Source organism: Heterodontus francisci, chromosome 4 (genome assembly GCF_036365525.1).
Source record: "Heterodontus francisci isolate sHetFra1 chromosome 4, sHetFra1.hap1, whole genome shotgun sequence".
NCBI classification, from domain to species: Eukaryota; Metazoa; Chordata; class Chondrichthyes; order Heterodontiformes; family Heterodontidae; genus Heterodontus; species Heterodontus francisci.
In genome coordinates, this window is record NC_090374.1 from 5,157,143 (window position 1) to 5,165,292 (window position 8,150).

An 8,150-nucleotide genomic window follows, 5' to 3' on the forward strand; every position below is an offset into this window, starting at 1 on the left:
TAGAAGGGGGTGGGGGGAGGGAGAGAGAGGGGGGTGGGGGAGGGAGAGAGAGAGGGGGGTGGGGGAGGGGAGAGAGAGAGGGGGGTGGGGGAGGGAGAGAGAGAGGGGGTGGGGGGAGAGAGTGAGAGGGGGGTGGGGGAGAGAGAGGGGGGAGGGGAGGGAGAGAGAGGGGGGGAGGGGAGGGAGAGGGAGGGAGGGGAGGGGAGGGAGAGGAGGGGAGGGAGAGAGAGAGAGGGGGTGGGGGAGAGAGAGAGAGGGGGGTGGGGAGAGAGAGAGAGGGGGGTGGGAGAGAGAGAGAAGGGGGTGGGGAGAGAGAGAGAGGGGGTGGGGGGGAGAGAGAGGGGTGGGGGGAGAGAGGGGAGGGAGAGAGGGGGGTGGGGGGGGAGAGAGAGGGAGGGAGAGAGGGAGGTGGGGAGAGAGAGAGAGGGGGGTGGGGGAGAGGGAGAGGGAGGGAGAGAGAGGGGGGGAGGGAGAGGGAGGGAGAGAGGGAGGTGGGGGAGAGAGAGAGAGGGGGGTGGGGGAGAGAGAGAGGGGGGTGGGGGGAGAGGGAGAGAGAGGGGGGAGGGGGGAGAGAGAGAGAGGAGGGAGAGAGAGAGAGGGGGGGTGGGGGAGAGAGAGAGGGGGGGGGCGAGAGAGAGAGAGAGGGGGTGGGGGAGAGAGAGAGGGGGGTGGGGGAGAGAGCGGAGGGGAGAGAGAGAGGAGGGGAAGGAGAGAGAGAGGGGGGTGGGGGAGAGAGAGAGAGGGGGGTGGGGGAGAGAGAGGGGGGGGTGGGGGAGGGTGGAGAGAGAGAGGGGGTGGGGGAGGGAGAGGGGGGACAGGGAGAGAGAGAGGGGGGTGGGGGAGGGAGAGAGAGGGGGGTGGGGGAGGGAGAGAGAGAGGGAGACAGGGAGAGAGAGAGGGGGTGGGGAGGGAGAGAGAGGGGGGGACAGGGAGAGAGAGGGGGGGGAGAGAGAGGAGAGAGAGAGAGAGGGGGGTGGGGAGAGAGAGGAGGGGAGGGAGAGAGAGATGGGGGTGGGGGAGAGAGAGAGAGGGGGGTGGGGGAGAGAGAGAGGGGGGAGGGGGGGAGAGAGGGGGGGAGGGGGGGAGAGAGAGAGAGGAGGGAGAGAGAGAGGGGGGGGGTGGGGGAGAGAGAGAGAGAGAGGGGGGGAGAGAGAGAGGGGGTGGGGGAGAGAGAGAGGAGGGGAGGGAGAGAGGAGGGAGAGAGAGGGGGGGGGTGGGGGAGAGAGAGAGGAGGGGAGGGAGAGAGAGGGGGTGGGGGAGAGAGAGAGGGGGGGAGAGGGAGGGAGAGGGGGGGGAGGGAGGGAGGGAGGGAGAGAGGGGGTGGGGGAGGGAGAGAGAGGGGGGTGGGGAGAGAGAGAGAGAGGGGGACAGGGAGAGAGAGGGGGGTGGGGGAGGGAGAGAGAGGGGGGGGACAGGGAGAGAGTGAGGGGATGGGGGAGGGAGAGAGAGAGGGGGACAGGGAGAGAGAGAGAGAGGGGGGGGACAGGGAGAGAGAGAGGGGGTGGGGGAGGGAGAGAGAGGGGGGACAGGGGGAGAGAGAGGGGGGGTGGGGGAGGGAGAGAGAGGGGGGGACAGGGGGAGAGAGAGGGGGGAGGGGGAGAGAGAGAGTGGAGGGAGAGAGAGGGGGAGGGGGAGAGAGAGGGTAGGGAGAGAGAGGGGGAGGGGAGGGAGAGAGGAGGGAGAGAGAGAGGGGAGGGAGGGAGAGAGAGGGGGAGGGGAGGGAAAGAGAGAGAGAGGGGAGGGAGGGGAGGGAGAGAGAGGGGGAGGGGAGGGAAAGAGAGAGAGAGGGGAGGGAGGGGAGGGAGAGAGGGGGAGGGAGAGAGAGAGAGGGGGGGAGGGAGAGAGAGGGGGGGAGGGGAGAGAGAGGGGGGGAGGGAGACCGAGGGGGGGAGGGAGGGGAGAGAGAGGGGAGGGAGGGAGGGGAGAGAGAGGGGGATGAGGGGGGAGGGAGGGGAGAGAGAGGGGGGGCGGGGGAGAGAGAGGGAGGGGGGAGAGAGAGGGGCGGAGGGGAGGGAGAGAGAGAGGGGGGGAGGGGAGGGAGAGAGGGGGGGGGGAGGGGAGGGAGAGAGGGGGGGGAGGGAGAGAGAGGGGGGTTGGGGAGGGAGAGAGAGGGGGGGAGGGAGAGAGAGGGGGGGTGAGGGGAGGGAGAGAGAGGGGGGAGGGGGAGAGAGAGGGGGGGGGAGGGGGAGAGAGAGGGGGGAGGGGGAGAGAGAGAGAGGGGGGAGGGAGAGTGAGAGAGTGGGGAGGGGGAGAGAGGAGAGGGGGGGAGGGAGAGAGAGAGAGGGGGGGTGAGGGAGAGGGAGGGAGTGAGAGAGAGATGGGGGGGAGGGAGAGAGAGAGGGGGGGTGGGAGGGAGAGATGGGGGGGGAGGGAGAGAGAGGGGGGTCGGGAGAGAGAAAGAGAGGGGGAGGGAGCGGAGGAGGGAACGAGAGAGTGAGATGGAGGGGGAGGGAAGGAGAGGGAGGAGGGAGAGAAGGGAGAGAGAAGGTGGGGGAGGGAGAGGGAGTAGGTGGGTGGGGGTAGGAGGGAGAGGGGGTAGGTGGGGTGGGGGTAGGAGGGAGAGGGGGTAGGTGGGGTGGGGGTAGGAGGGAGAGGGGGTAGGTGGGGTGGGGGTAGGAGGGAGAGGGGGTAGGTGGGGTGGGGGTAGGAGGAGTAGGGAAGGGGGAGAGGGAGTGGGGTAGGTGAGGTAGAGGGGGAGGGACGGGGGAGGAGGAGGAGGTGGAGAGAGAGGAAGGGAGGGTGGAGAGAGTGGGGAAGGGAGGGAGGGGAGAGGAAGAGGAGGAGGAAGGGATAGAGAGAGGGGAGACATGTGGAGAGAGTGGGGAAGGGAGGGAGAGGAGGAGGGAGGGGTAGAGAGAGGGAGGGTGGGGAGTTGTGGGAGGAGAGGGGGATGGGAGAGGAGGAGGGGGATGGGATTGGGGGTGAAGAGGGGGGAGGGGAGGGGGATGGGGGGAGGGGAGAGGGGGAGGGAGGTGGTGGGGATGAGGAGGGAGTGGGGGGAAGGGAGAGAAGGAGAGGAAGGGAAGGAGTGGTGAGGGAGAGGAGGATGGAGGGGGAGAGAGTGGAGGAGGGAAGGGGAGAGAGGGAGGGGAGTTGTGAGAGGAGGAGGAGGGTAGGGGAATGAGGGAAGCGGTGGAGGGGATACAAGGGGAGGGGGGAGTGGTGGGGGATGGGAGAGGGAGAGAAGGAAGGGGGATGGGAGAGGAGTGAGGGAGAGGTAGGGGAGGGGAGGGCTCAGGAGGGGGATGGGAGAGGAAGGGGAGTGAGGAGGGAGAGGAAAGGGGATTGGGGAGGGAGAGGAAAGGGGATTGGGAGAGGAGAGGAAAGGGGATTGGGAGAGGGGAGGGGAGGAAGGGGGAAGGACAAAGGGGGACGTGCGTTGAGGATAGGGGGGGATGGAATAAATGGGGGGATGGGGAGTGTGTGGTGGGGTTAGGGAAGGGGAGGGGGTGAAGGGGACGGGGAGTGAGTGGAGGGGTGGGTGGACAGGGTACGGGGGAAGTGGGGGGAGGAAGAGAGAGAGGGAGGGGAATGTGAGCGGAGGGAGATGAAGGTGGAAGAGATGGGGAGGGAGAGAGGGAGGGGAGTGGGAGAGAGGGAAGAGGAGGGGAGGGGTGCGGAGGAGGAGGGGCGAAGGGGAATGAGAGTGTGAGAAGGGAGGGAATAAAAAGGGAGGAAATGAGTGAGAGTGGAAGGAGGGGAAGGGGCGGAGGGAGGGAGGCAGGAGGAGTTAGGGGGAGAGTGAGAGGGGTGAGGGATGGAGGAAGGGAAGGGGAGAGAACGGGATCAAGTGTGAGAAATGAGTGAGTAAGAAGGAAGGAAATGAGTGAGAGTGGAAAAAGGGGGGAGGAATGAGGGGGAAGGAGTGAGAGGAGAGTGAGGAGGAGGGGGGGGAGGGAGCAGCAGTCAGAAATGTGTCCATATACCATACCAGGGTAGTACTAGTAACCCAGAGACCCAGGGTATTTCTCTGGGGACATGGGTTCAAATCCCACCACAGCAGAAGGTGGATTTGAATTCAATTAGTAAATCTGGAATAAAAGCTAGTCTAATGATGGCCATGAAACCATTGTCGATGGTTGTAAAAACCCATCTGGTTCACTAATGTCCTTTAGGGAAGGAAATCTACTGTCCTTACCTGGTCTGGCCTACATGTGACTCCAGATCCACAGCAATGTGGTTAACTCTTACATGCCCTCTGAAATGGCCTAGCAAGCCACTCAGTTGTACCTAACCGCTACGAAGTCTATAAAAAGGAATGAAACCATACAGACCACCCGGCATCGACCTAGGCACCGGAAACGACAACGGCAAACCCAGCCCTGTCGACCCTGCAAAGTCCTCCTTACTAACATCTGGGGGCTTGTGCCAAAGTTAGGAGTCAAGCAACAGCCTGACATACTCACACTCACGGAATCATACCTTACAGACAATGTCCCAGACACTACCATCACCATCCTCGGGTATGTCCTGTCCCGGCGGCAGGACAGACCCACCAGAGGTGGTGGCACAGTGGTATACAGTAGGGAGGGAGTTGCCCTGGGAGTCCTCAACATCGACTCCGGACCCCATAAAGTCTCATGGCATCAGGTCGAACATGGACAAGGTAACCTCCTACTGATTACCACCTATCGCCCTCCCTCAGCTGATGACTCAGTACTCCTCCATGTTGAACACCACTTGAGGAAGCACTGAGGGTGGCAAGGGCACAAAATGTACTCTGGGTGGGGGACTTCAATGTCCAACACCAAGAGTGGCTCGGCAGCACCACTACTGACCGAGCTAGCCAAGTCCCAAAGGACATAGCTGCTAGACTGGGTCTGCGGCAGGTGGTGAGGGAACCAACACGAGGGAAAAACATACTTGACCTCATCCTCACCAATCTGCCTGCCGCAGATGCTTCTGTCCATGACAGTATTGGTAGGAGTGACCCCCGCACAGTCCTTGTGGAGACGAAGTGCCACCTTCACATTGAGGATACCGTCCATCGTGTTGTGTGGCACTACCACCGTGCTAAATGGGATAGATTTCGAACAGATCTAGCAATGCAAAACTGGGCATCCATGAGGCGCTGTGGGCCATCAGCAGCAGCAGAATTGTACTCAACCACAATCTGTAACCTCATGGCCCGGCATATCCCCCACTCTACCATTACCATCAAGCCAGGAGACCAACCCTGGTTCAATGAAGAGTGCAGGAGGGCATGCCAGGAGCAGCACCAGTCATAACTCAAAATGAGGTGTCAACCTGGTGAGGTAGCACAGTGGTTAGCACCGCAGCCTCACAGCTCCAGCGACCCGGGTTCAATTCTGGGTACTGCCTGTGTGGAGTTTGCAAGTTCTCCCTGTGTCTGCGTGGGTTTTCTCCGGGTGCTCCGGTTTCCTCCCACAAGCCAAAAGACTTGCAGGTTGGGAGGTAAATTGGCCATTATAAATTGCCCCAGTATAGGTAGGTGGTAGGGAAATATAGGGACAGGTGGGGATGTGGTAGGAATGTGGGATTAGTGCAGGATTAGTATAAATGGGTGGTTGATGGTCGGCACAGACTCGATGGGCCGAAGGGCCTGTTTCAGTGCTGTATCTCTAAACTAAACTAAATCTGGTGAAGCATAAACACAGGACTATCTGCGTGCCAAACTGCATAAGCAGCATGCGATAGACAGAGCTAAGCAATCCCACAACCAACGGATCAGATCTAAGCTCTGCAGTCCTGCCACATCCAGCCGTGAATGGTGGTGGACAATTAAACAACTAACTGGAGGAGGTGGCTCCACAAATATCCCCATCCTCAATGATGGGGGAGCCCAGTACATCAGTGCAAAAGATAAGGCTGAAGCATTTGCAACAATCTTCAGCCAGAAGTGCCGAGTTGATGGTCCATCTCGGCCTCCTCCTGAAGTCCCCAGCATCACAGATGCCAGACTTCAGCCAATTCGATTCACTCCATGTGATATCAAGAAACGACTGAAGGCACTGGACACTGCAAAAGCTAGGGGCCCTGAAAATATTCCAGCAATAGTACTGAAGACCTGTGCTCCAGAACTTGCCGCACCCCTAGCCAAGCTGTTCCAGTACAGCTACAACACTGGCATCTACCCAGCAATGTGGAAAATTGCCCAGGTATGTCCTGTGCACAAAAAGCAGGACAAGTCCAACCCGGCCAATTACCGCCCCATCAGCCTACTCTCAATCATCAGTAAAGTGATGGAAGGTGTCATCAACAGTGCCATCAAGCGGCACTTGCTTCGCAACAACCTGCTCAGTGATGCTCAGTTTGGGTTCCGCCAAGGCCACTCAGCTCCTGACCTCATTACAGCCTTGGTTCAAACATGGACAAAAGAGTTGAACTCAAGAGGTGAGGTGAGAGTGACTGCCCTTGACATCAAGGCAGCATTTGACCGAGTATGGCATCAAGGAGCCTTAGCAAAACTGAGGTCAGTGGGAATCGGGGAAAACCCTCCACTGGCTGGAGTCATACCTAACACAAAGGAAGATGGTTGTGGTGAACAAAGATAATTACAGCACAGGAACAGGCCCTTCGGCCCTCCAAGCCTGCGCCGATCCAGATCCTCTCTCTATTTTCTAAGGTTCTGTATCTCTTTTCTTCCTGCCCATTCATGTATCTGTCTAGATACATCTTAAAAGACTCCATCGTGCCCGCATCCACCACCTCCGCTGGCAACGCGTTCCAGGCACCCACCACCCTCTGCGTAAAGAACTTTCCACGCATATCCCCCCTAAACTTTTCCCCTTTCACTTTGAACTCGTGTCCTCTAGTAATTGAATCCCCCACTCTGGGAAAAAGCCTCTTGCTATCCACCCTGTCTATACCTCTCATGATTTTGTACACCTCAACCTGGTGGTTGGAGGTCAATCATCTGAGCTCCAGGACATCACTGCAGGAGTTCCTCAGGATAGTGTCCTAGGCCCAACCATCTTCAGCTGCTTCATCAATGACCGACCTTCAATCATAAGGTCAGAAGTGGGGATGTTCGCTGATGATTGCACAATGTTCAGCACCATTCGTGACTCCTCAGATACTGCAGCAGTCCTTGTAGAAATGCAGCAAGACCTGGTCAATATCCAGGCTTGGGCTGATAAGTGGCATGTAACATTCGCGCCACACAAATGCCAGGCAATGACTATCTCCAACAAGAGAGAATCTAACCATCTCCCCTTGACATTCAACGGCATTACCATCGCTGAATCCCCCACGATCAACATCCTGGGGGCTACCATTGACCAGAAACTGAACTGGAGTAGCCATATAAATACCGTGGCTACAAGAGCAGGTCAGAGGCTAGGAATCCTGAGGCGAGTAACTCACCTCCTGACTCCCCAAAGCCTGTCCACCATCTACAAGGCACAAGTCAGGAGTGTGATGGAATACTCTCCACTTGCCTGGATGGGTGCAGCTCCAACAACACTCAAGAAGCTCAACACCATCCAGGACAAAGCAGCCCACTTGATTGGCACTCCATCTACAAACATTCACTCCCTCCACCACCGACGCACAGTGGCAGCAGTGTGTACCATCTACAAAATGAAATGCACCAAGACTCCTTAGACAGCACCTTACAAACTCATGACCTCTACCAACTAGAAGGACAAGGGCAGCAAATACATGGGAACACCACCACCTGCAAGTTCCCCTCCAAGTCACACACCATCCTGACTTGGAACTATATCGTCGCTGGGTCAAAATCTTGGAACTCCCTTCCTAACAGCACTGTGGGTCTACCGACCCCAAATGGACTGCAGCTCACCACCACCTTCTCAAGGGCAATTAGGGATGGGCAATAAATGCTGGCCTCGCCAGCGACGCCCACATCCCTGAATGAATAAATAAAAAGTTTTGACTGGTAATTTCAGGAATGAGGAATTTCCCATTGGCTTCTTCTTTCTGACCAGACTTTTAGAAAAAATCTTTCAGAAACATCACTCTGTCAGTTTCACAGCTGAATTGGAATTTCTAAGCTCAGAACTTTATCTCATGCTCTAATTTCTTTTCATATTCACAGCTGACAGGTGCTGAGAGTGGGAACAGCAGCTTCTGAACTTCAGACAGATTTGGATGGCTTTAAAAAAATCGGAACCTGCTGGAAAACCCCGAGTCTGTCTGGAGTTCAGAAACTGCTTTTTCTGTTCCCA